The sequence below is a fragment of the Leiobunum rupestre genome, chromosome 6 (genome assembly GCF_980474605.1).
Source record: "Leiobunum rupestre chromosome 6, qqLeiRupe1.1.hap1, whole genome shotgun sequence".
NCBI classification, from domain to species: Eukaryota; Metazoa; Arthropoda; class Arachnida; order Opiliones; family Sclerosomatidae; genus Leiobunum; species Leiobunum rupestre.
The window spans coordinates 64,817,841-64,842,348 of NC_143389.1; the positions used below are offsets into that span (position 1 = coordinate 64,817,841).

Sequence of the window (24,508 nt, forward strand, 5' to 3'; positions counted from 1 at the left end):
AAAATTGTAAGCCTACGGCACGCGGTGTTCCCAGGTGGTCTCCCTCCCAAGTACTGACCGCGCTCGACGCTGCTTAACTTCGGTGATAGGACGAGACATATACCTCTACATGTTTTAAAATTAAGGTTCTTGAGTTATTTTTCTTGAAACGTTAATTTTAAGGAAAAAGAAAAACTTTTATCTTGACAAAGGACGACAAAATTCAATTAATACCAAATGTAGCCAAAACAAATTGTAAGCCAACGGCACGCGGTGTTCCCAGGTGGTCTCCCTCCCAAGTACTGACCGCGAACGACGCTGCTTAACTTCGGTGATCGGACGAGAACCGGTGTATTCAGCGTGATATGGCCGTTGCCGAAAGAATATCCCCAATAGCCCTCCTTCATAGAGTATATTTCGACCTATACCTCTACATGTTTTAAAATTAAGGTTTTTAAGTTATTTTTCTTGAAACGTTAATTTTAAGGAAAAAGAAAAACTTTTATCTTGACAAAAGACGACGAAATTCAATTAATACAAAATGTAGCCAAAAAAAAATTGTAAGCCAACGGCACGCGGTGTCCCCAGGTGGTCTCCCTCCCAAGTACTGACCGCGCTCGACGCTGCTTAACTTCGGTGATAGGACGAGACATATACCTCTACATGTTTTAAAATTAAGGTTCTTGAGTCATTTTTCTTAAAACGTTAATTTTAAGGAAAAAGAAAAAACTTTTAACTTGACAAAAGACGACGAAATTCAATTAATACAAAATGTAGCCAAAAAAAATTGTAAGCCTACGGCACGCGGTGTTCCCAGGTGGTCTCCCTCCCAAGTACTGACCGCGCTCGACGCTGCTTAACTTCGGTGATAGGACGAGACATATACCTCTACATGTTTTAAAATTAAGGTTCTTGAGTTATTTTTCTTGAAACGTTAATTTTAAGGAAAAAGAAAAACTTTTATCTTGACAAAGGACGACAAAATTCAATTAATACCAAATGTAGCCAAAACAAATTGTAAGCCAACGGCACGCGGTGTTCCCAGGTGGTCTCCCTCCCAAGTACTGACCGCGCTCGACGCTGCTTAACTTCGGTGATCGGACGAGAACCGGTGTATTCAGCGTGATATGGCCGTTGCCGAAAGAATATCCCCAATAGCCCTCCTTCATAGAGTATATTTCGACCTATACCTCTACATGTTTTAAAATTAAGGTTTTTAAGTTATTTTTCTTGAAACGTTAATTTTAAGGAAAAAGAAAAACTTTTATCTTGACAAAAGACGACGAAATTCAATTAATACAAAATGTAGCCAAAACAAATTGTAAGCCAACGGCACGCGGTGTTCCCAGGTGGTCTCCCTCCCAAGTACTGACCGCGCTCGACGCTGCTTAACTTCGGTGATCGGACGAGAACCGGTGTATTCAGCGTGATATGGCCGTTGCCGAAAGAATATCCCCAATAGCCCTCCTTCATAGAGTATATTTCGACCTATACCTCTACATGTTTTAAAATTAAGGTTTTTAAGTTATTTTTCTTGAAACGTTAATTTTAAGGAAAAAGAAAAACTTTTATCTTGACAAAGGACGACAAAATTCAATTAATACAAAATGTAGCCAAAAAAAAATTGTAAGCCAACGGCACGCGGTGTTCCCAGGTGGTCTCCCTCCCAAGTACTGACCGCGCTCGACGCTGCTTAACTTCGGTGATAGGACGAGACATATACCTCTACATGTTTTAAAATTAAGGTTCTTGAGTCATTTTTCTTAAAACGTTAATTTTAAGGAAAAAGAAAAAACTTTTAACTTGACAAAAGACGACGAAATTCAATTAATACAAAATGTAGCCAAAAAAAATTGTAAGCCTACGGCACGCGGTGTTCCCAGGTGGTCTCCCTCCCAAGTACTGACCGCGCTCGACGCTGCTTAACTTCGGTGATAGGACGAGACATATACCTCTACATGTTTTAAAATTAAGGTTCTTGAGTTATTTTTCTTGAAACGTTAATTTTAAGGAAAAAGAAAAACTTTTATCTTGACAAAGGACGACAAAATTCAATTAATACCAAATGTAGCCAAAACAAATTGTAAGCCAACGGCACGCGGTGTTCCCAGGTGGTCTCCCTCCCAAGTACTGACCGCGCTCGACGCTGCTTAACTTCGGTGATCGGACGAGAACCGGTGTATTCAGCGTGATTTGGCCGTTGCCGAAAGAATATCCCCAATAGCCCTCCTTCATAGAGTATATTTCGACCTATACCTCTACATGTTTTAAAATTAAGGTTTTTAAGTTATTTTTCTTGAAACGTTAATTTTAAGGAAAAAGAAAAACTTTTATCTTGACAAAGGACGACAAAATTCAATTAATACCAAATGTAGCCAAAACAAATTGTAAGCCAACGGCACGCGGTGTTCCCAGGTGGTCTCCCTCCCAAGTACTGACCGCGCTCGACGCTGCTTAACTTCGGTGATCGGACGAGAACCGGTGTATTCAGCGTGATATGGCCGTTGCCGAAAAATATCCCCAATAGCCCTCCTTCATAGAGTATATTTCGACCTATACCTCTACATGTTTTAAAATTAAGGTTTTTAAGTTATTTTTCTTGAAACGTTAATTTTAAGGAAAAAGAAAAACTTTTATCTTGACAAAAGACGACGAAATTCAATTAATACAAAATGTAGCCAAAACAAATTGTAAGCCAACGGCACGCGGTGTTCCCAGGTGGTCTCCCTCCCAAGTACTGACCGCGCTCGACGCTGCTTAACTTCGGTGATCGGACGAGAACCGGTGTATTCAGCGTGATATGGCCGTTGCCGAAAGAATATCCCCAATAGCCCTCCTTCATAGAGTATATTTCGACCTATACCTCTACATGTTTTAAAATTAAGGTTTTTAAGTTATTTTTCTTGAAACGTTAATTTTAAGGAAAAAGAAAAACTTTTATCTTGACAAAAGACGACGAAATTCAATTAATACAAAATGTAGCCAAAACAAATTGTAAGCCTACGGCACGCGGTGTTCCCAGGTGGTCTCCCTCCCAAGTACTGACCGCGCTCGACGCTGCTTAACTTCGGTGATAGGACGAGACATATACCTCTACATGTTTTAAAATTAAGGTTCTTGAGTCATTTTTCTTAAAACGTTAATTTTAAGGAAAAAGAAAAAACTTTAAACTTGACAAAAGACGACGAAATTCAATTAATACAAAATGTAGCCAAAAAAAAATTGTAAGCCAACGGCACGCGGTGTTCCCAGGTGGTCTCCCTCCCAAGTACTGACCGCGCTCGACGCTGCTTAACTTCGGTGATAGGACGAGACATATACCTCTACATATTTTAAAATTAAGGTTCTTGAGTCATTTTGCTTAAAACGTTAATTTTAAGGAAAAAGAAAAAACTTTTATCTTGACAAAAGACGATGAAATTCAATTAATACAAAATGTAGCCAAAACAATTGTAAGCCAACGGCACGCGGTGTTCCCAGGTGGTCTCCCTCCCAAGTACTGACCGCGCTCGACGCTGCTTAACTTCGGTGATCGGACGAGAACCGGTGTATTCAGCGTGATATGGCCGTTGCCGAAAGAATATCCCCAATAGCCCTCCTTCATAGAGTATATTTCGACCTATACCTCTACATGTTTTAAAATTAAGGTTTTTAAGTTATTTTTCTTGAAACGTTAATTTTAAGGAAAAAGAAAAACTTTTATCTTGACAAAGGACGACAAAATTCAATTAATACAAAATGTAGCCAAAAAAAAATTGTAAGCCAACGGCACGCGGTGTTCCCAGGTGGTCTCCCTCCCAAGTACTGACCGCGCTCGACGCTGCTTAACTTCGGTGATCGGACGAGAACCGGTGTATTCAGCGTGATATGGCCGTTGCCGAAAAATATCCCCAATAGCCCTCCTTCATAGAGTATATTTCGACCTATACCTCTACATGTTTTAAAATTAAGGTTTTTAAGTTATTTTTCTTGAAACGTTAATTTTAAGGAAAAAGAAAAACTTTTATCTTGACAAAAGACGACGAAATTCAATTAATACAAAATGTAGCCAAAACAAATTGTAAGCCAACGGCACGCGATGTTCCCAGGTGGTCTCCCTCCCAATTACTGACCGCGCTCGACGCTGCTTAACTTCGGTGATAGGACGAGACATATACCTCTACATGTTTTAAAATTAAGGTTCTTGAGTCATTTTTCTTAAAACGTTAATTTTAAGGAAAAAGAAAAAACTTTAAACTTGACAAAAGACGACGAAATTCAATTAATACAAAATGTAGCCAAAAAAAAATTGTAAGCCAACGGCACGCGGTGTTCCCAGGTGGTCTCCCTCCCAAGTACTGACCGCGCTCGACGCTGCTTAACTTCGGTGATAGGACGAGACATATACCTCTACATATTTTAAAATTAAGGTTCTTGAGTCATTTTGCTTAAAACGTTAATTTTAAGGAAAAAGAAAAAACTTTTATCTTGACAAAAGACGATGAAATTCAATTAATACAAAATGTAGCCAAAAAAAAATTGTAAGCCAACGGCACGCGGTGTTCCCAGGTGGTCTCCCTCCCAAGTACTGACCGCGCTCGACGCTGCTTAACTTCGGTGATCGGACGAGAACCGGTGTATTCAGCGTGATATGGCCGTTGCCGAAAAATATCCCCAATAGCCCTCCTTCATAGAGTATATTTCGACCTATACCTCTACATGTTTTAAAATTAAGGTTTTTAAGTTATTTTTCTTGAAACGTTAATTTTAAGGAAAAAGAAAAACTTTTATCTTGACAAAAGACGACGAAATTCAATTAATACAAAATGTAGCCAAAACAAATTGTAAGCCAACGGCACGCGATGTTCCCAGGTGGTCTCCCTCCCAAGTACTGACCGCGCTCGACGCTGCTTAACTTCGGTGATCGGACGAGAACCGGTGTATTCAGCGTGATATGGCCGTTGCCGAAAGAATAACCCCAATAGCCCTCCTTCATAGAGTATATTTCGACCTATACCTCTACATGTTTTAAAATTAAGGTTTTTAAGTTATTTTTCTTGAAACGTTAATTTTAAGGAAAAAGAAAAACTTTTATCTTGACAAAAGACGACGAAATTCAATTAATACAAAATGTAGCCAAAACAAATTGTAAGCCTACGGCACGCGGTGTTCCCAGGTGGTCTCCCTCCCAAGTACTGACCGCGCTCGACGCTGCTTAACTTCGGTGATAGGACGAGACATATACCTCTACATGTTTTAAAATTAAGGTTCTTGAGTCATTTTTCTTAAAACGTTAATTTTAAGGAAAAAGAAAAAACTTTAAACTTGACAAAAGACGACGAAATTCAATTAATACAAAATGTAGCCAAAAAAAATTGTAAGCCAACGGCACGCGGTGTTCCCAGGTGGTCTCCCTCCCAAGTACTGACCGCGCTCGACGCTGCTTAACTTCGGTGATAGGACGAGACATATACCTCTACATATTTTAAAATTAAGGTTCTTGAGTCATTTTGCTTAAAACGTTAATTTTAAGGAAAAAGAAAAAACTTTTATCTTGACAAAAGACGATGAAATTCAATTAATACAAAATGTAGCCAAAAAAATTGTAAGCCAACGGCACGCGGTGTTCCCAGGTGGTCTCCCTCCCAAGTACTGACCGCGCTCGACGCTGCTTAACTTCGGTGATCGGACGAGAACCGGTGTATTCAGCGTGATATGGCCGTTGCCGAAAGAATATCCCCAATAGCCCTCCTTCATAGAGTATATTTCGACCTATACCTCTACATGTTTTAAAATTAAGGTTTTTAAGTTATTTTTCTTGAAACGTTAATTTTAAGGAAAAAGAAAAACTTTTATCTTGACAAAGGACGACAAAATTCAATTAATACAAAATGTAGCCAAAAAAAATTGTAAGCCAACGGCACGCGGTGTTCCCAGGTGGTCTCCCTCCCAAGTACTGACCGCGCTCGACGCTGCTTAACTTCGGTGATAGGACGAGACATATACCTCTACATATTTTAAAATTAAGGTTCTTGAGTCATTTTGCTTAAAACGTTAATTTTAAGGAAAAAGAAAAAACTTTTATCTTGACAAAAGACGATGAAATTCAATTAATACAAAATGTAGCCAAAAAAATTGTAAGCCAACGGCACGCGGTGTTCCCAGGTGGTCTCCCTCCCAAGTACTGACCGCGCTCGACGCTGCTTAACTTCGGTGATCGGACGAGAACCGGTGTATTCAGCGTGATATGGCCGTTGCCGAAAGAATATCCCCAATAGCCCTCCTTCATAGAGTATATTTCGACCTATACCTCTACATGTTTTAAAATTAAGGTTTTTAAGTTATTTTTCTTGAAACGTTAATTTTAAGGAAAAAGAAAAACTTTTATCTTGACAAAGGACGACAAAATTCAATTAATACAAAATGTAGCCAAAAAAAAATTGTAAGCCAACGGCACGCGGTGTTCCCAGGTGGTCTCCCTCCCAAGTACTGACCGCGCTCGACGCTGCTTAACTTCGGTGATCGGACGAGAACCGGTGTATTCAGCGTGATATGGCCGTTGCCGAAAAATATCCCCAATAGCCCTCCTTCATAGAGTATATTTCGACCTATACCTCTACATGTTTTAAAATTAAGGTTTTTAAGTTATTTTTCTTGAAACGTTAATTTTAAGGAAAAAGAAAAACTTTTATCTTGACAAAAGACGACGAAATTCAATTAATACAAAATGTAGCCAAAACAAATTGTAAGCCAACGGCACGCGATGTTCCCAGGTGGTCTCCCTCCCAATTACTGACCGCGCTCGACGCTGCTTAACTTCGGTGATAGGACGAGACATATACCTCTACATGTTTTAAAATTAAGGTTCTTGAGTCATTTTTCTTAAAACGTTAATTTTAAGGAAAAAGAAAAAACTTTAAACTTGACAAAAGACGACGAAATTCAATTAATACAAAATGTAGCCAAAAAAAAATTGTAAGCCAACGGCACGCGGTGTTCCCAGGTGGTCTCCCTCCCAAGTACTGACCGCGCTCGACGCTGCTTAACTTCGGTGATAGGACGAGACATATACCTCTACATATTTTAAAATTAAGGTTCTTGAGTCATTTTGCTTAAAACGTTAATTTTAAGGAAAAAGAAAAAACTTTTATCTTGACAAAAGACGATGAAATTCAATTAATACAAAATGTAGCCAAAAAAAAATTGTAAGCCAACGGCACGCGGTGTTCCCAGGTGGTCTCCCTCCCAAGTACTGACCGCGCTCGACGCTGCTTAACTTCGGTGATCGGACGAGAACCGGTGTATTCAGCGTGATATGGCCGTTGCCGAAAAATATCCCCAATAGCCCTCCTTCATAGAGTATATTTCGACCTATACCTCTACATGTTTTAAAATTAAGGTTTTTAAGTTATTTTTCTTGAAACGTTAATTTTAAGGAAAAAGAAAAACTTTTATCTTGACAAAAGACGACGAAATTCAATTAATACAAAATGTAGCCAAAACAAATTGTAAGCCAACGGCACGCGATGTTCCCAGGTGGTCTCCCTCCCAAGTACTGACCGCGCTCGACGCTGCTTAACTTCGGTGATCGGACGAGAACCGGTGTATTCAGCGTGATATGGCCGTTGCCGAAAGAATAACCCCAATAGCCCTCCTTCATAGAGTATATTTCGACCTATACCTCTACATGTTTTAAAATTAAGGTTTTTAAGTTATTTTTCTTGAAACGTTAATTTTAAGGAAAAAGAAAAACTTTTATCTTGACAAAAGACGACGAAATTCAATTAATACAAAATGTAGCCAAAACAAATTGTAAGCCTACGGCACGCGGTGTTCCCAGGTGGTCTCCCTCCCAAGTACTGACCGCGCTCGACGCTGCTTAACTTCGGTGATAGGACGAGACATATACCTCTACATGTTTTAAAATTAAGGTTCTTGAGTCATTTTTCTTAAAACGTTAATTTTAAGGAAAAAGAAAAAACTTTAAACTTGACAAAAGACGACGAAATTCAATTAATACAAAATGTAGCCAAAAAAAATTGTAAGCCAACGGCACGCGGTGTTCCCAGGTGGTCTCCCTCCCAAGTACTGACCGCGCTCGACGCTGCTTAACTTCGGTGATAGGACGAGACATATACCTCTACATATTTTAAAATTAAGGTTCTTGAGTCATTTTGCTTAAAACGTTAATTTTAAGGAAAAAGAAAAAACTTTTATCTTGACAAAAGACGATGAAATTCAATTAATACAAAATGTAGCCAAAAAAATTGTAAGCCAACGGCACGCGGTGTTCCCAGGTGGTCTCCCTCCCAAGTACTGACCGCGCTCGACGCTGCTTAACTTCGGTGATCGGACGAGAACCGGTGTATTCAGCGTGATATGGCCGTTGCCGAAAGAATATCCCCAATAGCCCTCCTTCATAGAGTATATTTCGACCTATACCTCTACATGTTTTAAAATTAAGGTTTTTAAGTTATTTTTCTTGAAACGTTAATTTTAAGGAAAAAGAAAAACTTTTATCTTGACAAAGGACGACAAAATTCAATTAATACAAAATGTAGCCAAAAAAAAATTGTAAGCCAACGACACGCGGTGTTCCCAGGTGGTCTCCCTCCCAAGTACTGACCGCGCTCGACGCTGCTTAACTTCGGTGATCGGACGAGAACCGGTGTATTCAGCGTGATATGGCCGTTGCCGAAAGAATATCCCCAATAGCCCTCCTTCATAGAGTATATTTCGACCTATACCTCTACATGTTTTAAAATTAAGGTTTTTAAGTTATTTTTCTTGAAACGTTAATTTTAAGGAAAAAGAAAAACCTTTATCTTGACAAAAGACGACAAAATTCAATTAATACAAAATGTAGCCAAAAAAAAATTGTAAGCCAACGGCACGCGGTGTTCCCAGGTGGTCTCCCTCCCAAGTACTGACCGCGCTCGACGCTGCTTAACTTCGGTGATAGGACGAGACATATACCTCTACATGTTTTAAAATTAAGGTTCTTGAGTCATTTTTCTTAAAACGTTAATTTTAAGGAAAAAGAAAAAACTTTTAACTTGACAAAAGACGACGAAATTCAATTAATACAAAATGTAGCCAAAAAAAATTGTAAGCCTACGGCACGCGGTGTTCCCAGGTGGTCTCCCTCCCAAGTACTGACCGCGCTCGACGCTGCTTAACTTCGGTGATAGGACGAGACATATACCTCTACATGTTTTAAAATTAAGGTTCTTGAGTTATTTTTCTTGAAACGTTAATTTTAAGGAAAAAGAAAAACTTTTATCTTGACAAAGGACGACAAAATTCAATTAATACCAAATGTAGCCAAAACAAATTGTAAGCCAACGGCACGCGGTGTTCCCAGGTGGTCTCCCTAACAAGTACTGACCGCGCTCGACGCTGCTTAACTTCGGTGATCGGACGAGAACCGGTGTATTCAGCGTGATATGGCCGTTGCCGAAAGAATATCCCCAATATCCCTCCTTCATAGAGTATATTTCGACCTATACCTCTACATGTTTTAAAATTAAGGTTTTTAAGTTATGTTTCTTGAAACGTTAATTTTAAGAAAAAAGAAAAACTTTTATCTTGACAAAAGACGACGAAATTCAATTAATACAAAATGTAGCCAAAACAAATTGTAAGCCAACGGCACGCGGTGTTCCCAGGTGGTCTCCCTCCCAAGTACTGACCGCGCTCGACGCTGCTTAACTTCGGTGATCGGACGAGAACCGGTGTATTCAGCGTGATATGGCCGTTGCCGAAAGAATATCCCCAATAGCCCTCCTTCATAGAGTATATTTCGACCTATACCTCTACATGTTTTAAAATTAAGGTTTTTAAGTTATTTTTCTTGAAACGTTAATTTTAAGGAAAAAGAAAAACTTTTATCTTGACAAAGGACGACAAAATTCAATTAATACAAAATGTAGCCAAAAAAAAATTGTAAGCCAACGGCACGCGGTGTTCCCAGGTGGTCTCCCTCCCAAGTACTGACCGCGCTCGACGCTGCTTAACTTCGGTGATAGGACGAGACATATACCTCTACATGTTTTAAAATTAAGGTTCTTGAGTCATTTTTCTTAAAACGTTAATTTTAAGGAAAAAGAAAAAACTTTTAACTTGACAAAAGACGACGAAATTCAATTAATACAAAATGTAGCCAAAAAAAATTGTAAGCCTACGGCACGCGGTGTTCCCAGGTGGTCTCCCTCCCAAGTACTGACCGCGCTCGACGCTGCTTAACTTCGGTGATAGGACGAGACATATACCTCTACATGTTTTAAAATTAAGGTTCTTGAGTTATTTTTCTTGAAACGTTAATTTTAAGGAAAAAGAAAAACTTTTATCTTGACAAAGGACGACAAAATTCAATTAATACCAAATGTAGCCAAAACAAATTGTAAGCCAACGGCACGCGGTGTTCCCAGGTGGTCTCCCTCCCAAGTACTGACCGCGCTCGACGCTGCTTAACTTCGGTGATCGGACGAGAATCGGTGTATTCAGCGTGATATGGCCGTTGCCGAAAGAATATCCCCAATAGCCCTCCTTCATAGAGTATATTTCGACCTATACCTCTACATGTTTTAAAATTAAGGTTTTTAAGTTATTTTTCTTGAAACGTTAATTTTAAGGAAAAAGAAAAACTTTTATCTTGACAAAAGACGACGAAATTCAATTAATACAAAATGTAGCCAAAAAAAAATTGTAAGCCAACGGCACGCGGTGTTCCCAGGTGGTCTCCCTCCCAAGTACTGACCGCGCTCGACGCTGCTTAACTTCGGTGATCGGACGAGAACCGGTGTATTCAGCGTGATATGGCCGTTGCCGAAAGAATATCCCCAATAGCCCTCCTTCATAGAGTATATTTCGACCTATACCTCTACATGTTTTAAAATTAAGGTTTTTAAGTTATTTTTCTTGAAACGTTAATTTTAAGGAAAAAGAAAAACTTTTATCTTGACAAAGGACGACAAAATTCAATTAATACAAAATGTAGCCAAAAAAAAATTGTAAGCCAACGGCACGCGGTGTTCCCAGGTGGTCTCCCTCCCAAGTACTGACCGCGCTCGACGCTGCTTAACTTCGGTGATAGGACGAGACATATACCTCTACATGTTTTAAAATTAAGGTTCTTGAGTCATTTTTCTTAAAACGTTAATTTTAAGGAAAAAGAAAAAACTTTTAACTTGACAAAAGACGACGAAATTCAATTAATACAAAATGTAGCCAAAAAAAATTGTAAGCCTACGGCACGCGGTGTTCCCAGGTGGTCTCCCTCCCAAGTACTGACCGCGCTCGACGCTGCTTAACTTCGGTGATAGGACGAGACATATACCTCTACATGTTTTAAAATTAAGGTTCTTGAGTTATTTTTCTTGAAACGTTAATTTTAAGGAAAAAGAAAAACTTTTATCTTGACAAAGGACGACAAAATTCAATTAATACCAAATGTAGCCAAAACAAATTGTAAGCCAACGGCACGCGGTGTTCCCAGGTGGTCTCCCTCCCAAGTACTGACCGCGCTCGACGCTGCTTAACTTCGGTGATCGGACGAGAACCGGTGTATTCAGCGTGATATGGCCGTTGCCGAAAGAATATCCCCAATAGCCCTCCTTCATAGAGTATATTTCGACCTATACCTCTACATGTTTTAAAATTAAGGTTTTTAAGTTATTTTTCTTGAAACGTTAATTTTAAGGAAAAAGAAAAACTTTTATCTTGACAAAAGACGACGAAATTCAATTAATACAAAATGTAGCCAAAAAAAAATTGTAAGCCAACGGCACGCGGTGTTCCCAGGTGGTCTCCCTCCCAAGTACTGACCGCGCTCGACGCTGCTTAACTTCGGTGATAGGACGAGACATATACCTCTACATGTTTTAAAATTAAGGTTCTTGAGTTATTTTTCTTGAAACGTTAATTTTAAGGAAAAAGAAAAACTTTTATCTTGACAAAGGACGACAAAATTCAATTAATACCAAATGTAGCCAAAACAAATTGTAAGCCAACGGCACGCGGTGTTCCCAGGTGGTCTCCCTCCCAAGTACTGACCGCGCTCGACGCTGCTTAACTTCGGTGATCGGACGAGAACCGGTGTATTCAGCGTGATATGGCCGTTGCCGAAAGAATATCCCCAATAGCCCTCCTTCATAGAGTATATTTCGACCTATACCTCTACATGTTTTAAAATTAAGGTTTTTAAGTTATTTTTCTTGAAACGTTAATTTTAAGGAAAAAGAAAAACTTTTATCTTGACAAAAGACGACGAAATTCAATTAATACAAAATGTAGCCAAAAAAAAATTGTAAGCCAACGGCACGCGGTGTTCCCAGGTGGTCTCCCTCCCAAGTACTGACCGCGCTCGACGCTGCTTAACTTCGGTGATAGGACGAGACATATACCTCTACATGTTTTAAAATTAAGGTTCTTGAGTCATTTTTCTTAAAACGTTAATTTTAAGGAAAAAGAAAAAACTTTTAACTTGACAAAAGACGACGAAATTCAATTAATACAAAATGTAGCCAAAAAAAATTGTAAGCCTACGGCACGCGGTGTTCCCAGGTGGTCTCCCTCCCAAGTACTGACCGCGCTCGACGCTGCTTAACTTCGGTGATCGGACGAGAACCGGTGTATTCAGCGTGATATGGCCGTTGCCGAAAGAATATCCCCAATAGCCCTCCTTCATAGAGTATATTTCGACCTATACCTCTACATGTTTTAAAATTAAGGTTTTTAAGTTATTTTTCTTGAAACGTTAATTTTAAGGAAAAAGAAAAACTTTTATCTTGACAAAAGACGACGAAATTCAATTAATACAAAATGTAGCCAAAAAAAAATTGTAAGCCAACGGCACGCGGTGTTCCCAGGTGGTCTCCCTCCCAAGTACTGACCGCGCTCGACGCTGCTTAACTTCGGTGATAGGACGAGACATATACCTCTACATGTTTTAAAATTAAGGTTCTTGAGTCATTTTTCTTAAAACGTTAATTTTAAGGAAAAAGAAAAAACTTTTAACTTGACAAAAGACGACGAAATTCAATTAATACAAAATGTAGCCAAAAAAAATTGTAAGCCTACGGCACGCGGTGTTCCCAGGTGGTCTCCCTCCCAAGTACTGACCGCGCTCGACGCTGCTTAACTTCGGTGATAGGACGAGACATATACCTCTACATGTTTTAAAATTAAGGTTCTTGAGTTATTTTTCTTGAAACGTTAATTTTAAGGAAAAAGAAAAACTTTTATCTTGACAAAGGACGACAAAATTCAATTAATACCAAATGTAGCCAAAACAAATTGTAAGCCAACGGCACGCGGTGTTCCCAGGTGGTCTCCCTCCCAAGTACTGACCGCGCTCGACGCTGCTTAACTTCGGTGATCGGACGAGAACCGGTGTATTCAGCGTGATATGGCCGTTGCCGAAAGAATATCCCCAATAGCCCTCCTTCATAGAGTATATTTCGACCTATACCTCTACATGTTTTAAAATTAAGGTTTTTAAGTTATTTTTCTTGAAACGTTAATTTTAAGGAAAAAGAAAAACTTTTATCTTGACAAAAGACGACGAAATTCAATTAATACAAAATGTAGCCAAAAAAAAATTGTAAGCCAACGGCACGCGGTGTTCCCAGGTGGTCTCCCTCCCAAGTACTGACCGCGCTCGACGCTGCTTAACTTCGGTGATAGGACGAGACATATACCTCTACATGTTTTAAAATTAAGGTTCTTGAGTTATTTTTCTTGAAACGTTAATTTTAAGGAAAAAGAAAAACTTTTATCTTGACAAAGGACGACAAAATTCAATTAATACCAAATGTAGCCAAAACAAATTGTAAGCCAACGGCACGCGGTGTTCCCAGGTGGTCTCCCTCCCAAGTACTGACCGCGCTCGACGCTGCTTAACTTCGGTGATCGGACGAGAACCGGTGTATTCAGCGTGATATGGCCGTTGCCGAAAGAATATCCCCAATAGCCCTCCTTCATAGAGTATATTTCGACCTATACCTCTACATGTTTTAAAATTAAGGTTTTTAAGTTATTTTTCTTGAAACGTTAATTTTAAGGAAAAAGAAAAACTTTTATCTTGACAAAAGACGACGAAATTCAATTAATACAAAATGTAGCCAAAAAAAAATTGTAAGCCAACGGCACGCGGTGTTCCCAGGTGGTCTCCCTCCCAAGTACTGACCGCGCTCGACGCTGCTTAACTTCGGTGATAGGACGAGACATATACCTCTACATGTTTTAAAATTAAGGTTCTTGAGTCATTTTTCTTAAAACGTTAATTTTAAGGAAAAAGAAAAAACTTTTAACTTGACAAAAGACGACGAAATTCAATTAATACAAAATGTAGCCAAAAAAAATTGTAAGCCAACGGCACGCGGTGTTCCCAGGTGGTCTCCCTCCCAAGTACTGACCGCGCTCGACGCTGCTTAACTTCGGTGATAGGACGAGACATATACCTCTACATGTTTTAAAATTAAGGTTCTTGAGTTATTTTTCTTGAAACGTTAATTTTAAGGAAAAAGAAAAACTTTTATCTTGACAAAGGACGACAAAATTCAATTAATACCAAATGTAGCCAAAACAAATTGTAAGCCAACGGCACGCGGTGTTCCCAGGTGGTCTCCCTCCCAAGTACTGACCGCGCTCGACGCTGCTTAACTTCGGTGATCGGACGAGAACCGGTGTATTCAGCGTGATATGGCCGTTGCCGAAAGAATATCCCCAATAGCCCTCCTTCATAGAGTATATTTCGACCTATACCTCTACATGTTTTAAAATTAAGGTTTTTAAGTTATTTTTCTTGAAACGTTAATTTTAAGGAAAAAGAAAAACTTTTATCTTGACAAAAGACGACGAAATTCAATTAATACAAAATGTAGCCAAAAAAAAATTGTAAGCCAACGGCACGCGGTGTTCCCAGGTGGTCTCCCTCCCAAGTACTGACCGCGCTCGACGCTGCTTAACTTCGGTGATAGGACGAGACATATACCTCTACATGTTTTAAAATTAAGGTTCTTGAGTCATTTTTCTTAAAACGTTAATTTTAAGGAAAAAGAAAAAACTTTTAACTTGACAAAAGACGACGAAATTCAATTAATACAAAATGTAGCCAAAAAAAATTGTAAGCCTACGGCACGCGGTGTTCCCAGGTGGTCTCCCTCCCAAGTACTGACCGCGCTCGACGCTGCTTAACTTCGGTGATAGGACGAGACATATACCTCTACATGTTTTAAAATTAAGGTTCTTGAGTTATTTTTCTTGAAACGTTAATTTTAAGGAAAAAGAAAAACTTTTATCTTGACAAAGGACGACAAAATTCAATTAATACCAAATGTAGCCAAAACAAATTGTAAGCCAACGGCACGCGGTGTTCCCAGGTGGTCTCCCTCCCAAGTACTGACCGCGCTCGACGCTGCTTAACTTCGGTGATCGGACGAGAACCGGTGTATTCAGCGTGATATGGCCGTTGCCGAAAGAATATCCCCAATAGCCCTCCTTCATAGAGTATATTTCGACCTATACCTCTACATGTTTTAAAATTAAGGTTTTTAAGTTATTTTTCTTGAAACGTTAATTTTAAGGAAAAAGAAAAACTTTTATCTTGACAAAAGACGACGAAATTCAATTAATACAAAATGTAGCCAAAACAAATTGTAAGCCAACGGCACGCGGTGTTCCCAGGTGGTCTCCCTCCCAAGTACTGACCGCGCTCGACGCTGCTTAACTTCGGTGATCGGACGAGAACCGGTGTATTCAGCGTGATATGGCCGTTGCCGAAAGAATATCCCCAATAGCCCTCCTTCATAGAGTATATTTCGACCTATACCTCTACATGTTTTAAAATTAAGGTTTTTAAGTTATTTTTCTTGAAACGTTAATTTTAAGGAAAAAGAAAAACTTTTATCTTGACAAAAGACGACGAAATTCAATTAATACAAAATGTAGCCAAAACAAATTGTAAGCCAACGGCACGCGGTGTTCCCAGGTGGTCTCCCTCCCAAGTACTGACCGCGCTCGACGCTGCTTAACTTCGGTGATAGGACGAGACATATACCTCTACATGTTTTAAAATTAAGGTTCTTGAGTTATTTTTCTTGAAACGTTAATTTTAAGGAAAAAGAAAAACTTTTATCTTGACAAAGGACGACAAAATTCAATTAATACCAAATGTAGCCAAAACAAATTGTAAGCCAACGGCACGCGGTGTTCCCAGGTGGTCTCCCTCCCAAGTACTGACCGCGCTCGACGCTGCTTAACTTCGGTGATCGGACGAGAACCGGTGTATTCAGCGTGATATGGCCGTTGCCGAAAGAATATCCCCAATAGCCCTCCTTCATAGAGTATATTTCGACCTATACCTCTACATGTTTTAAAATTAAGGTTTTTAAGTTATTTTTCTTGAAACGTTAATTTTAAGGAAAAAGAAAAACTTTTATCTTGACAAAGGACGACAAAATTCAATTAATACAAAATGTAGCCAAAAAAAAATTGTAATCCAACGGCACGCGGTGTTCCCAGGTGGTCTCCCTCCCAAGTACTGACCGCGCTCGACGCTGCTTAACTTCGGTGATAGGACGAGACATATACCTCTACATGTTTTAAAATTAAGGTTCTTGAGTCATTTTTCTTAAAACGTTAATTTTAAGGAAAAAGAAAAAACTTTTAACTTGACAAAAGACGACGAAATTCAATTAATACAAAATGTAGCCAAAAAAAATTGTAAGCCTACGGCACGCGGTGTTCCCAGGTGGTCTCCCTCCCAAGTACTGACCGCGCTCGACGCTGCTTAACTTCGGTGATAGGACGAGACATATACCTCTACATGTTTTAAAATTAAGGTTCTTGAGTTATTTTTCTTGAAACGTTAATTTTAAGGAAAAAGAAAAACTTTTATCTTGACAAAGGACGACAAAATTCAATTAATACCAAATGTAGCCAAAACAAATTGTAAGCCAACGGCACGCGGTGTTCCCAGGTGGTCTCCCTCCCAAGTACTGACCGCGCTCGACGCTGCTTAACTTCGGTGATCGGACGAGAATCGGTGTATTCAGCGTGATATGGCCGTTGCCGAAAGAATATCCCCAATAGCCCTCCTTCATAGAGTATATTTCGACCTATACCTCTACATGTTTTAAAATTAAGGTTTTTAAGTTATTTTTCTTGAAACGTTAATTTTAAGGAAAAAGAAAAACTTTTATCTTGACAAAAGACGACGAAATTCAATTAATACAAAATGTAGCCAAAAAAAAATTGTAAGCCAACGGCACGCGGTGTTCCCAGGTGGTCTCCCTCCCAAGTACTGACCGCGCTCGACGCTGCTTAACTTCGGTGATCGGACGAGAACCGGTGTATTCAGCGTGATATGGCCGTTGCCGAAAGAATATCCCCAATAGCCCTCCTTCATAGAGTATATTTCGACCTATACCTCTACATGTTTTAAAATTAAGGTTTTTAAGTTATTTTTCTTGAAACGTTAATTTTAAGGAAAAAGAAAAACTTTTATCTTGACAAAGGACGACAAAATTCAATTAATACAAAATGTAGCCAAAAAAAAATTGTAAGCCAACGGCACGCGGTGTTCCCAGGTGGTCTCCCTCCCAAGTACTGACCGCGCTCGACGCTGCTTAACTTCGGTGATAGGACGAGACATATACCTCTACATGTTTTAAAATTAAGGTTCTTGAGTCATTTTTCTTAAAACGTTAATTTTAAGGAAAAAGAAAAAACTTTTAACTTGACAAAAGACGACGAAATTCAATTAATACAAAATGTAGCCAAAAAAAATTGTAAGCCTACGGCACGCGGTGTTCCCAGGTGGTCTCCCTCCCAAGTACTGACCGCGCTCGACGCTGCTTAACTTCGGTGATAGGACGAGACATATACCTCTACATGTTTTAAAATTAAGGTTCTTGAGTTATTTTTCTTGAAACGTTAATTTTAAGGAAAAAGAAAAACTTTTATCTTGACAAAGGACGACAAAATTCAATTAATACCAAATGTAGCCAAAACAAATTGTAAGCCAACGGCACGCGGTGTTCCCAGGTGGTCTCCCTCCCAAGTACTGACCGCGCTCGACGCTGCTTAACTTCGGTGATCGGACGAGAACCGGTGTATTCAGCGTGATATGGCCGTTGCCGAAAGAATATCCCCAATAGCCCTCCTTCATAGAGTATATTTCGACCTATACCTCTACATGTTTTAAAATTAAGGTTTTTAAGTTATTTTTCTTGAAACGTTAATTTTAAGGAAAAAGAAAAACTTTTATCTTGACAAAAGACGACGAAATTCAATTAATACAAAATGTAGCCAAAAAAAAATTGTAAGCCAACGGCACGCGGTGTTCCCAGGTGGTCTCCCTCCCAAGTACTGACCGCGCTCGACGCTGCTTAACTTCGGTGATAGGACGAGACATATACCTCTACATGTTTTAAAATTAAGGTTCTTGAGTTATTTTTCTTGAAACGTTAATTTTAAGGAAAAAGAAAAACTTTTATCTTGACAAAGGACGACAAAATTCAATTAATACCAAATGTAGCCAAAACAAATTGTAAGCCAACGGCACGCGGTGTTCCCAGGTGGTCTCCCTCCCAAGTACTGACCGCGCTCGACGCTGCTTAACTTCGGTGATCGGACGAGAACCGGTGTATTCAGCGTGATATGGCCGTTGCCGAAAGAATATCCCCAATAGCCCTCCTTCATAGAGTATATTTCGACCTATACCTCTACATGTTTTAAAATTAAGGTTTTTAAGTTATTTTTCTTGAAACGTTAATTTTAAGGAAAAAGAAAAACTTTTATCTTGACAAAAGACGACGAAATTCAATTAATACAAAATGTAGCCAAAAAAAAATTGTAAGCCAACGGCACGCGGTGTTCCCAGGTGGTCTCCCTCCCAAGTACTGACCGCGCTCGACGCTGCTTAACTTCGGTGATAGGACGAGACATATACCTCTACATGTTTTAAAATTAAGGTTCTTGAGTCATTTTTCTTAAAACGTTAATTTTAAGGAAAAAGAAAAAACTTTTAACTTGACAAAAGACGACGAAATTCAATTAATACAAAATGTAGCCAAAAAAAATTGTAAGCCTACGGCACGCGGTGTTCCCAGGTGGTCTCCCTCCCAAGTACTGACCGCGCTCGACGCTGCTTAACTTCGGTGATCGGACGAGAACCGGTGTATTCAGCGTGATATGGCCGTTGCCGAAAGAATATCCCCAATAGCCCTCCTTCATAGAGTATATTTCGACCTATACCTCTACATGTTTTAAAATTAAGGTTTTTAAGTTATTTTTCTTGAAACGTTAATTTTAAGGAAAAAGAAAAACTTTTATCTTGACAAAAGACGACGAAATTCAATTAATACAAAATGTAGCCAAAAAAAAATTGTAAGCCAACGGCACGCGGTGTTCCCAGGTGGTCTCCCTCCCAAGTACTGACCGCGCTCGACGCTGCTTAACTTCGGTGATAGGACGAGACATATACCTCTACATGTTTTAAAATTAAGGTTCTTGAGTCATTTTTCTTAAAACGTTAATTTTAAGGAAAAAGAAAAAACTTTTAACTTGACAAAAGACGACGAAATTCAATTAATACAAAATGTAGCCAAAAAAAATTGTAAGCCTACGGCACGCGGTGTTCCCAGGTGGTCTCCCTCCCAAGTACTGACCGCGCTCGACGCTGCTTAACTTCGGTGATAGGACGAGACATATACCTCTACATGTTTTAAAATTAAGGTTCTTGAGTTATTTTTCTTGAAACGTTAATTTTAAGGAAAAAGAAAAACTTTTATCTTGACAAAGGACGACAAAATTCAATTAATACCAAATGTAGCCAAAACAAATTGTAAGCCAACGGCACGCGGTGTTCCCAGGTGGTCTCCCTCCCAAGTACTGACCGCGCTCGACGCTGCTTAACTTCGGTGATCGGACGAGAACCGGTGTATTCAGCGTGATATGGCCGTTGCCGAAAGAATATCCCCAATAGCCCTCCTTCATAGAGTATATTTCGACCTATACCTCTACATGTTTTAAAATTAAGGTTTTTAAGTTATTTTTCTTGAAACGTTAATTTTAAGGAAAAAGAAAAACTTTTATCTTGACAAAAGACGACGAAATTCAATTAATACAAAATGTAGCCAAAAAAAAATTGTAAGCCAACGGCACGCGGTGTTCCCAGGTGGTCTCCCTCCCAAGTACTGACCGCGCTCGACGCTGCTTAACTTCGGTGATAGGACGAGACATATACCTCTACATGTTTTAAAATTAAGGTTCTTGAGTTATTTTTCTTGAAACGTTAATTTTAAGGAAAAAGAAAAACTTTTATCTTGACAAAGGACGACAAAATTCAATTAATACCAAATGTAGCCAAAACAAATTGTAAGCCAACGGCACGCGGTGTTCCCAGGTGGTCTCCCTCCCAAGTACTGACCGCGCTCGACGCTGCTTAACTTCGGTGATCGGACGAGAACCGGTGTATTCAGCGTGATATGGCCGTTGCCGAAAGAATATCCCCAATAGCCCTCCTTCATAGAGTATATTTCGACCTATACCTCTACATGTTTTAAAATTAAGGTTTTTAAGTTATTTTTCTTGAAACGTTAATTTTAAGGAAAAAGAAAAACTTTTATCTTGACAAAAGACGACGAAATTCAATTAATACAAAATGTAGCCAAAAAAAAATTGTAAGCCAACGGCACGCGGTGTTCCCAGGTGGTCTCCCTCCCAAGTACTGACCGCGCTCGACGCTGCTTAACTTCGGTGATAGGACGAGACATATACCTCTACATGTTTTAAAATTAAGGTTCTTGAGTCATTTTTCTTAAAACGTTAATTTTAAGGAAAAAGAAAAAACTTTTAACTTGACAAAAGACGACGAAATTCAATTAATACAAAATGTAGCCAAAAAAAATTGTAAGCCAACGGCACGCGGTGTTCCCAGGTGGTCTCCCTCCCAAGTACTGACCGCGCTCGACGCTGCTTAACTTCGGTGATAGGACGAGACATATACCTCTACATGTTTTAAAATTAAGGTTCTTGAGTTATTTTTCTTGAAACGTTAATTTTAAGGAAAAAGAAAAACTTTTATCTTGACAAAGGACGACAAAATTCAATTAATACCAAATGTAGCCAAAACAAATTGTAAGCCAACGGCACGCGGTGTTCCCAGGTGGTCTCCCTCCCAAGTACTGACCGCGCTCGACGCTGCTTAACTTCGGTGATCGGACGAGAACCGGTGTATTCAGCGTGATATGGCCGTTGCCGAAAGAATATCCCCAATAGCCCTCCTTCATAGAGTATATTTCGACCTATACCTCTACATGTTTTAAAATTAAGGTTTTTAAGTTATTTTTCTTGAAACGTTAATTTTAAGGAAAAAGAAAAACTTTTATCTTGACAAAAGACGACGAAATTCAATTAATACAAAATGTAGCCAAAAAAAAATTGTAAGCCAACGGCACGCGGTGTTCCCAGGTGGTCTCCCTCCCAAGTACTGACCGCGCTCGACGCTGCTTAACTTCGGTGATAGGACGAGACATATACCTCTACATGTTTTAAAATTAAGGTTCTTGAGTCATTTTTCTTAAAACGTTAATTTTAAGGAAAAAGAAAAAACTTTTAACTTGACAAAAGACGACGAAATTCAATTAATACAAAATGTAGCCAAAAAAAATTGTAAGCCTACGGCACGCGGTGTTCCCAGGTGGTCTCCCTCCCAAGTACTGACCGCGCTCGACGCTGCTTAACTTCGGTGATAGGACGAGACATATACCTCTACATGTTTTAAAATTAAGGTTCTTGAGTTATTTTTCTTGAAACGTTAATTTTAAGGAAAAAGAAAAACTTTTATCTTGACAAAGGACGACAAAATTCAATTAATACCAAATGTAGCCAAAACAAATTGTAAGCCAACGGCACGCGGTGTTCCCAGGTGGTCTCCCTCCCAAGTACTGACCGCGCTCGACGCTGCTTAACTTCGGTGATCGGACGAGAACCGGTGTATTCAGCGTGATATGGCCGTTGCCGAAAGAATATCCCCAATAGCCCTCCTTCATAGAGTATATTTCGACCTATACCTCTACATGTTTTAAAATTAAGGTTTTTAAGTTATTTTTCTTGAAACGTTAATTTTAAGGAAAAAGAAAAACTTTTATCTTGACAAAAGACGACGAAATTCAATTAATACAAAATGTAGCCAAAACAAATTGTAAGCCAACGGCACGCGGTGTTCCCAGGTGGTCTCCCTCCCAAGTACTGACCGCGCTCGACGCTGCTTAACTTCGGTGATCGGACGAGAACCGGTGTATTCAGCGTGATATGGCCGTTGCCGAAAGAATATCCCCAATAGCCCTCCTTCATAGAGTATATTTCGACCTATACCTCTACATGTTTTAAAATTAAGGTTTTTAAGTTATTTTTCTTGAAACGTTAATTTTAAGGAAAAAGAAAAACTTTTATCTTGACAAAAGACGACGAAATTCAATTAATACAAAATGTAGCCAAAACAAATTGTAAGCCAACGGCACGCGGTGTTCCCAGGTGGTCTCCCTCCCAAGTACTGACCGCGCTCGACGCTGCTTAACTTCGGTGATAGGACGAGACATATACCTCTACATGTTTTAAAATTAAGGTTCTTGAGTTATTTTTCTTGAAACGTTAATTTTAAGGAAAAAGAAAAACTTTTATCTTGACAAAGGACGACAAAATTCAATTAATACCAAATGTAGCCAAAACAAATTGTAAGCCAACGGCACGCGGTGTTCCCAGGTGGTCTCCCTCCCAAGTACTGACCGCGCTCGACGCTGCTTAACTTCGGTGATCGGACGAGAACCGGTGTATTCAGCGTGATATGGCCGTTGCCGAAAGAATATCCCCAATAGCCCTCCTTCATAGAGTATATTTCGACCTATACCTCTACATGTTTTAAAATTAAGGTTTTTAAGTTATTTTTCTTGAAACGTTAATTTTAAGGAAAAAGAAAAACTTTTATCTTGACAAAAGACGACGAAATTCAATTAATACAAAATGTAGCCAAAACAAATTGTAAGCCAACGGCACGCGGTGTTCCCAGGTGGTCTCCCTCCCAAGTACTGACCGCGCTCGACGCTGCTTAACTTCGGTGATCGGACGAGAACCGGTGTATTCAGCGTGATATGGCCGTTGCCGAAAGAATATCCCCAATAGCCCTCCTTCATAGAGTATATTTCGACCTATACCTCTACATGTTTTAAAATTAAGGTTTTTAAGTTATTTTTCTTGAAACGTTAATTTTAAGGAAAAAGAAAAACTTTTATCTTGACAAAAGACGACGAAATTCAATTAATACAAAATGTAGCCAAAACAAATTGTAAGCCAACGGCACGCGGTGTTCCCAGGTGGTCTCCCTCCCAAGTACTGACCGCGCTCGACGCTGCTTAACTTCGGTGATAGGACGAGACATATACCTCTACATGTTTTAAAATTAAGGTTCTTGAGTCATTTTTCTTAAAACGTTAATTTTAAGGAAAAAGAAAAAACTTTTAACTTGACAAAAGACGACGAAATTCAATTAATACAAAATGTAGCCAAAAAAAATTGTAAGCCTACGGCACGCGGTGTTCCCAGGTGGTCTCCCTCCCAAGTACTGACCGCGCTCGACGCTGCTTAACTTCGGTGATAGGACGAGACATATACCTCTACATGTTTTAAAATTAAGGTTCTTGAGTTATTTTTCTTGAAACGTTAATTTTAAGGAAAAAGAAAAACTTTTATCTTGACAAAGGACGACAAAATTCAATTAATACCAAATGTAGCCAAAACAAATTGTAAGCCAACGGCACGCGGTGTTCCCAGGTGGTCTCCCTCCCAAGTACTGACCGCGCTCGACGCTGCTTAACTTCGGTGATCGGACGAGAACCGGTGTATTCAGCGTGATATGGTCGTTGCCGAAAGAATATCCCCAATAGCCCTCCTTCATAGAGTATATTTCGACCTATACCTCTACATGTTTTAAAATTAAGGTTTTTAAGTTATTTTTCTTGAAACGTTAATTTTAAGGAAAAAGAAAAACTTTTATCTTGACAAAAGACGACGAAATTCAATTAATACAAAATGTAGCCAAAACAAATTGTAAGCCAACGGCACGCGGTGTTCCCAGGTGGTCTCCCTCCCAAGTACTGACCGCGCTCGACGCTGCTTAACTTCGGTGATCGGACGAGAACCGGTGTATTCAGCGTGATATGGCCGTTGCCGAAAGAATATCCCCAATAGCCCTCCTTCATAGAGTATATTTCGACCTATACCTCTACATGTTTTAAAATTAAGGTTTTTAAGTTATTTTTCTTGAAACGTTAATTTTAAGGAAAAAGAAAAACTTTTATCTTGACAAAAGACGACGAAATTCAATTAATACAAAATGTAGCCAAAACAAATTGTAAGCCAACGGCACGCGGTGTTCCCAGGTGGTCTCCCTCCCAAGTACTGACCGCGCTCGACGCTGCTTAACTTCGGTGATAGGACGAGACATATACCTCTACATGTTTTAAAATTAAGGTTCTTGAGTCATTTT

At 39.4% G+C, this 24,508-nt stretch overlaps 44 non-coding genes across 44 annotated transcripts; all 44 read right to left on the bottom strand.

The window, feature by feature from the left end:
• Window positions 1-237: 237 nt before the first annotated feature.
• On the bottom strand, window positions 238-356 carry LOC149943044 (5S ribosomal RNA). The gene has a single exon (XR_016481468.1). It is a non-coding gene; the product is annotated as a 5S ribosomal RNA (ribosomal RNA).
• A 643-nt stretch (window positions 357-999) lies between these two features.
• Window positions 1,000-1,118, bottom strand: LOC149943045 (5S ribosomal RNA). The gene has a single exon (XR_016482151.1). It is a non-coding gene; the product is annotated as a 5S ribosomal RNA (ribosomal RNA).
• A 185-nt stretch (window positions 1,119-1,303) lies between these two features.
• Window positions 1,304-1,422, bottom strand: LOC149943046 (5S ribosomal RNA). The gene has a single exon (XR_016482163.1). It is a non-coding gene; the product is annotated as a 5S ribosomal RNA (ribosomal RNA).
• Window positions 1,423-2,065: 643 nt separating this feature from the next.
• On the bottom strand, window positions 2,066-2,184 carry LOC149943047 (5S ribosomal RNA). The gene has a single exon (XR_016481443.1). It is a non-coding gene; the product is annotated as a 5S ribosomal RNA (ribosomal RNA).
• Window positions 2,185-2,369: 185 nt separating this feature from the next.
• On the bottom strand, window positions 2,370-2,488 carry LOC149943048 (5S ribosomal RNA). The gene has a single exon (XR_016482174.1). It is a non-coding gene; the product is annotated as a 5S ribosomal RNA (ribosomal RNA).
• Window positions 2,489-2,672: 184 nt separating this feature from the next.
• On the bottom strand, window positions 2,673-2,791 carry LOC149943049 (5S ribosomal RNA). Its single transcript, XR_016482185.1, has one exon. It is a non-coding gene; the product is annotated as a 5S ribosomal RNA (ribosomal RNA).
• A 643-nt stretch (window positions 2,792-3,434) lies between these two features.
• Window positions 3,435-3,553, bottom strand: LOC149943050 (5S ribosomal RNA). Its single transcript, XR_016482196.1, has one exon. It is a non-coding gene; the product is annotated as a 5S ribosomal RNA (ribosomal RNA).
• A 186-nt stretch (window positions 3,554-3,739) lies between these two features.
• On the bottom strand, window positions 3,740-3,858 carry LOC149943051 (5S ribosomal RNA). Its single transcript, XR_016482207.1, has one exon. It is a non-coding gene; the product is annotated as a 5S ribosomal RNA (ribosomal RNA).
• Window positions 3,859-4,502: 644 nt separating this feature from the next.
• On the bottom strand, window positions 4,503-4,621 carry LOC149943052 (5S ribosomal RNA). Its single transcript, XR_016481438.1, has one exon. It is a non-coding gene; the product is annotated as a 5S ribosomal RNA (ribosomal RNA).
• Window positions 4,622-4,805: 184 nt separating this feature from the next.
• LOC149943053 (5S ribosomal RNA) lies at window positions 4,806-4,924 on the bottom strand. The gene has a single exon (XR_016482210.1). It is a non-coding gene; the product is annotated as a 5S ribosomal RNA (ribosomal RNA).
• A 642-nt stretch (window positions 4,925-5,566) lies between these two features.
• LOC149943054 (5S ribosomal RNA) lies at window positions 5,567-5,685 on the bottom strand. Its single transcript, XR_016481449.1, has one exon. It is a non-coding gene; the product is annotated as a 5S ribosomal RNA (ribosomal RNA).
• Window positions 5,686-6,098: 413 nt separating this feature from the next.
• On the bottom strand, window positions 6,099-6,217 carry LOC149943055 (5S ribosomal RNA). The gene has a single exon (XR_016481460.1). It is a non-coding gene; the product is annotated as a 5S ribosomal RNA (ribosomal RNA).
• A 186-nt stretch (window positions 6,218-6,403) lies between these two features.
• On the bottom strand, window positions 6,404-6,522 carry LOC149943056 (5S ribosomal RNA). Its single transcript, XR_016481471.1, has one exon. It is a non-coding gene; the product is annotated as a 5S ribosomal RNA (ribosomal RNA).
• Window positions 6,523-7,166: 644 nt separating this feature from the next.
• Window positions 7,167-7,285, bottom strand: LOC149943057 (5S ribosomal RNA). The gene has a single exon (XR_016481472.1). It is a non-coding gene; the product is annotated as a 5S ribosomal RNA (ribosomal RNA).
• A 184-nt stretch (window positions 7,286-7,469) lies between these two features.
• Window positions 7,470-7,588, bottom strand: LOC149943058 (5S ribosomal RNA). Its single transcript, XR_016482211.1, has one exon. It is a non-coding gene; the product is annotated as a 5S ribosomal RNA (ribosomal RNA).
• A 642-nt stretch (window positions 7,589-8,230) lies between these two features.
• On the bottom strand, window positions 8,231-8,349 carry LOC149943059 (5S ribosomal RNA). Its single transcript, XR_016481474.1, has one exon. It is a non-coding gene; the product is annotated as a 5S ribosomal RNA (ribosomal RNA).
• Window positions 8,350-8,535: 186 nt separating this feature from the next.
• On the bottom strand, window positions 8,536-8,654 carry LOC149943060 (5S ribosomal RNA). Its single transcript, XR_016481433.1, has one exon. It is a non-coding gene; the product is annotated as a 5S ribosomal RNA (ribosomal RNA).
• A 643-nt stretch (window positions 8,655-9,297) lies between these two features.
• Window positions 9,298-9,416, bottom strand: LOC149943061 (5S ribosomal RNA). The gene has a single exon (XR_016481447.1). It is a non-coding gene; the product is annotated as a 5S ribosomal RNA (ribosomal RNA).
• A 185-nt stretch (window positions 9,417-9,601) lies between these two features.
• Window positions 9,602-9,720, bottom strand: LOC149943062 (5S ribosomal RNA). Its single transcript, XR_016481480.1, has one exon. It is a non-coding gene; the product is annotated as a 5S ribosomal RNA (ribosomal RNA).
• Window positions 9,721-10,363: 643 nt separating this feature from the next.
• Window positions 10,364-10,482, bottom strand: LOC149943063 (5S ribosomal RNA). Its single transcript, XR_016481464.1, has one exon. It is a non-coding gene; the product is annotated as a 5S ribosomal RNA (ribosomal RNA).
• A 186-nt stretch (window positions 10,483-10,668) lies between these two features.
• Window positions 10,669-10,787, bottom strand: LOC149943064 (5S ribosomal RNA). Its single transcript, XR_016481491.1, has one exon. It is a non-coding gene; the product is annotated as a 5S ribosomal RNA (ribosomal RNA).
• Window positions 10,788-11,430: 643 nt separating this feature from the next.
• On the bottom strand, window positions 11,431-11,549 carry LOC149943065 (5S ribosomal RNA). The gene has a single exon (XR_016481502.1). It is a non-coding gene; the product is annotated as a 5S ribosomal RNA (ribosomal RNA).
• A 414-nt stretch (window positions 11,550-11,963) lies between these two features.
• LOC149943066 (5S ribosomal RNA) lies at window positions 11,964-12,082 on the bottom strand. The gene has a single exon (XR_016481513.1). It is a non-coding gene; the product is annotated as a 5S ribosomal RNA (ribosomal RNA).
• A 415-nt stretch (window positions 12,083-12,497) lies between these two features.
• Window positions 12,498-12,616, bottom strand: LOC149943067 (5S ribosomal RNA). The gene has a single exon (XR_016481440.1). It is a non-coding gene; the product is annotated as a 5S ribosomal RNA (ribosomal RNA).
• A 643-nt stretch (window positions 12,617-13,259) lies between these two features.
• LOC149943068 (5S ribosomal RNA) lies at window positions 13,260-13,378 on the bottom strand. Its single transcript, XR_016481524.1, has one exon. It is a non-coding gene; the product is annotated as a 5S ribosomal RNA (ribosomal RNA).
• A 414-nt stretch (window positions 13,379-13,792) lies between these two features.
• Window positions 13,793-13,911, bottom strand: LOC149943069 (5S ribosomal RNA). The gene has a single exon (XR_016481535.1). It is a non-coding gene; the product is annotated as a 5S ribosomal RNA (ribosomal RNA).
• Window positions 13,912-14,554: 643 nt separating this feature from the next.
• Window positions 14,555-14,673, bottom strand: LOC149943070 (5S ribosomal RNA). The gene has a single exon (XR_016481546.1). It is a non-coding gene; the product is annotated as a 5S ribosomal RNA (ribosomal RNA).
• A 643-nt stretch (window positions 14,674-15,316) lies between these two features.
• LOC149943071 (5S ribosomal RNA) lies at window positions 15,317-15,435 on the bottom strand. The gene has a single exon (XR_016481557.1). It is a non-coding gene; the product is annotated as a 5S ribosomal RNA (ribosomal RNA).
• A 185-nt stretch (window positions 15,436-15,620) lies between these two features.
• LOC149943072 (5S ribosomal RNA) lies at window positions 15,621-15,739 on the bottom strand. The gene has a single exon (XR_016481568.1). It is a non-coding gene; the product is annotated as a 5S ribosomal RNA (ribosomal RNA).
• A 413-nt stretch (window positions 15,740-16,152) lies between these two features.
• On the bottom strand, window positions 16,153-16,271 carry LOC149943073 (5S ribosomal RNA). Its single transcript, XR_016481580.1, has one exon. It is a non-coding gene; the product is annotated as a 5S ribosomal RNA (ribosomal RNA).
• A 643-nt stretch (window positions 16,272-16,914) lies between these two features.
• On the bottom strand, window positions 16,915-17,033 carry LOC149943074 (5S ribosomal RNA). Its single transcript, XR_016481465.1, has one exon. It is a non-coding gene; the product is annotated as a 5S ribosomal RNA (ribosomal RNA).
• A 186-nt stretch (window positions 17,034-17,219) lies between these two features.
• On the bottom strand, window positions 17,220-17,338 carry LOC149943075 (5S ribosomal RNA). The gene has a single exon (XR_016481591.1). It is a non-coding gene; the product is annotated as a 5S ribosomal RNA (ribosomal RNA).
• Window positions 17,339-17,981: 643 nt separating this feature from the next.
• LOC149943076 (5S ribosomal RNA) lies at window positions 17,982-18,100 on the bottom strand. The gene has a single exon (XR_016481602.1). It is a non-coding gene; the product is annotated as a 5S ribosomal RNA (ribosomal RNA).
• Window positions 18,101-18,514: 414 nt separating this feature from the next.
• Window positions 18,515-18,633, bottom strand: LOC149943077 (5S ribosomal RNA). The gene has a single exon (XR_016481613.1). It is a non-coding gene; the product is annotated as a 5S ribosomal RNA (ribosomal RNA).
• A 415-nt stretch (window positions 18,634-19,048) lies between these two features.
• On the bottom strand, window positions 19,049-19,167 carry LOC149943078 (5S ribosomal RNA). Its single transcript, XR_016481441.1, has one exon. It is a non-coding gene; the product is annotated as a 5S ribosomal RNA (ribosomal RNA).
• Window positions 19,168-19,810: 643 nt separating this feature from the next.
• LOC149943079 (5S ribosomal RNA) lies at window positions 19,811-19,929 on the bottom strand. The gene has a single exon (XR_016481624.1). It is a non-coding gene; the product is annotated as a 5S ribosomal RNA (ribosomal RNA).
• A 414-nt stretch (window positions 19,930-20,343) lies between these two features.
• LOC149943080 (5S ribosomal RNA) lies at window positions 20,344-20,462 on the bottom strand. Its single transcript, XR_016481633.1, has one exon. It is a non-coding gene; the product is annotated as a 5S ribosomal RNA (ribosomal RNA).
• A 643-nt stretch (window positions 20,463-21,105) lies between these two features.
• On the bottom strand, window positions 21,106-21,224 carry LOC149943081 (5S ribosomal RNA). The gene has a single exon (XR_016481645.1). It is a non-coding gene; the product is annotated as a 5S ribosomal RNA (ribosomal RNA).
• Window positions 21,225-21,867: 643 nt separating this feature from the next.
• LOC149943082 (5S ribosomal RNA) lies at window positions 21,868-21,986 on the bottom strand. Its single transcript, XR_016481656.1, has one exon. It is a non-coding gene; the product is annotated as a 5S ribosomal RNA (ribosomal RNA).
• Window positions 21,987-22,171: 185 nt separating this feature from the next.
• Window positions 22,172-22,290, bottom strand: LOC149943083 (5S ribosomal RNA). Its single transcript, XR_016481667.1, has one exon. It is a non-coding gene; the product is annotated as a 5S ribosomal RNA (ribosomal RNA).
• Window positions 22,291-22,703: 413 nt separating this feature from the next.
• Window positions 22,704-22,822, bottom strand: LOC149943084 (5S ribosomal RNA). The gene has a single exon (XR_016481668.1). It is a non-coding gene; the product is annotated as a 5S ribosomal RNA (ribosomal RNA).
• Window positions 22,823-23,007: 185 nt separating this feature from the next.
• Window positions 23,008-23,126, bottom strand: LOC149943085 (5S ribosomal RNA). The gene has a single exon (XR_016481679.1). It is a non-coding gene; the product is annotated as a 5S ribosomal RNA (ribosomal RNA).
• Window positions 23,127-23,768: 642 nt separating this feature from the next.
• On the bottom strand, window positions 23,769-23,887 carry LOC149943086 (5S ribosomal RNA). Its single transcript, XR_016481458.1, has one exon. It is a non-coding gene; the product is annotated as a 5S ribosomal RNA (ribosomal RNA).
• Window positions 23,888-24,072: 185 nt separating this feature from the next.
• Window positions 24,073-24,191, bottom strand: LOC149943087 (5S ribosomal RNA). Its single transcript, XR_016481689.1, has one exon. It is a non-coding gene; the product is annotated as a 5S ribosomal RNA (ribosomal RNA).
• Between the last annotated feature and the right edge of the window lie 317 nt (window positions 24,192-24,508).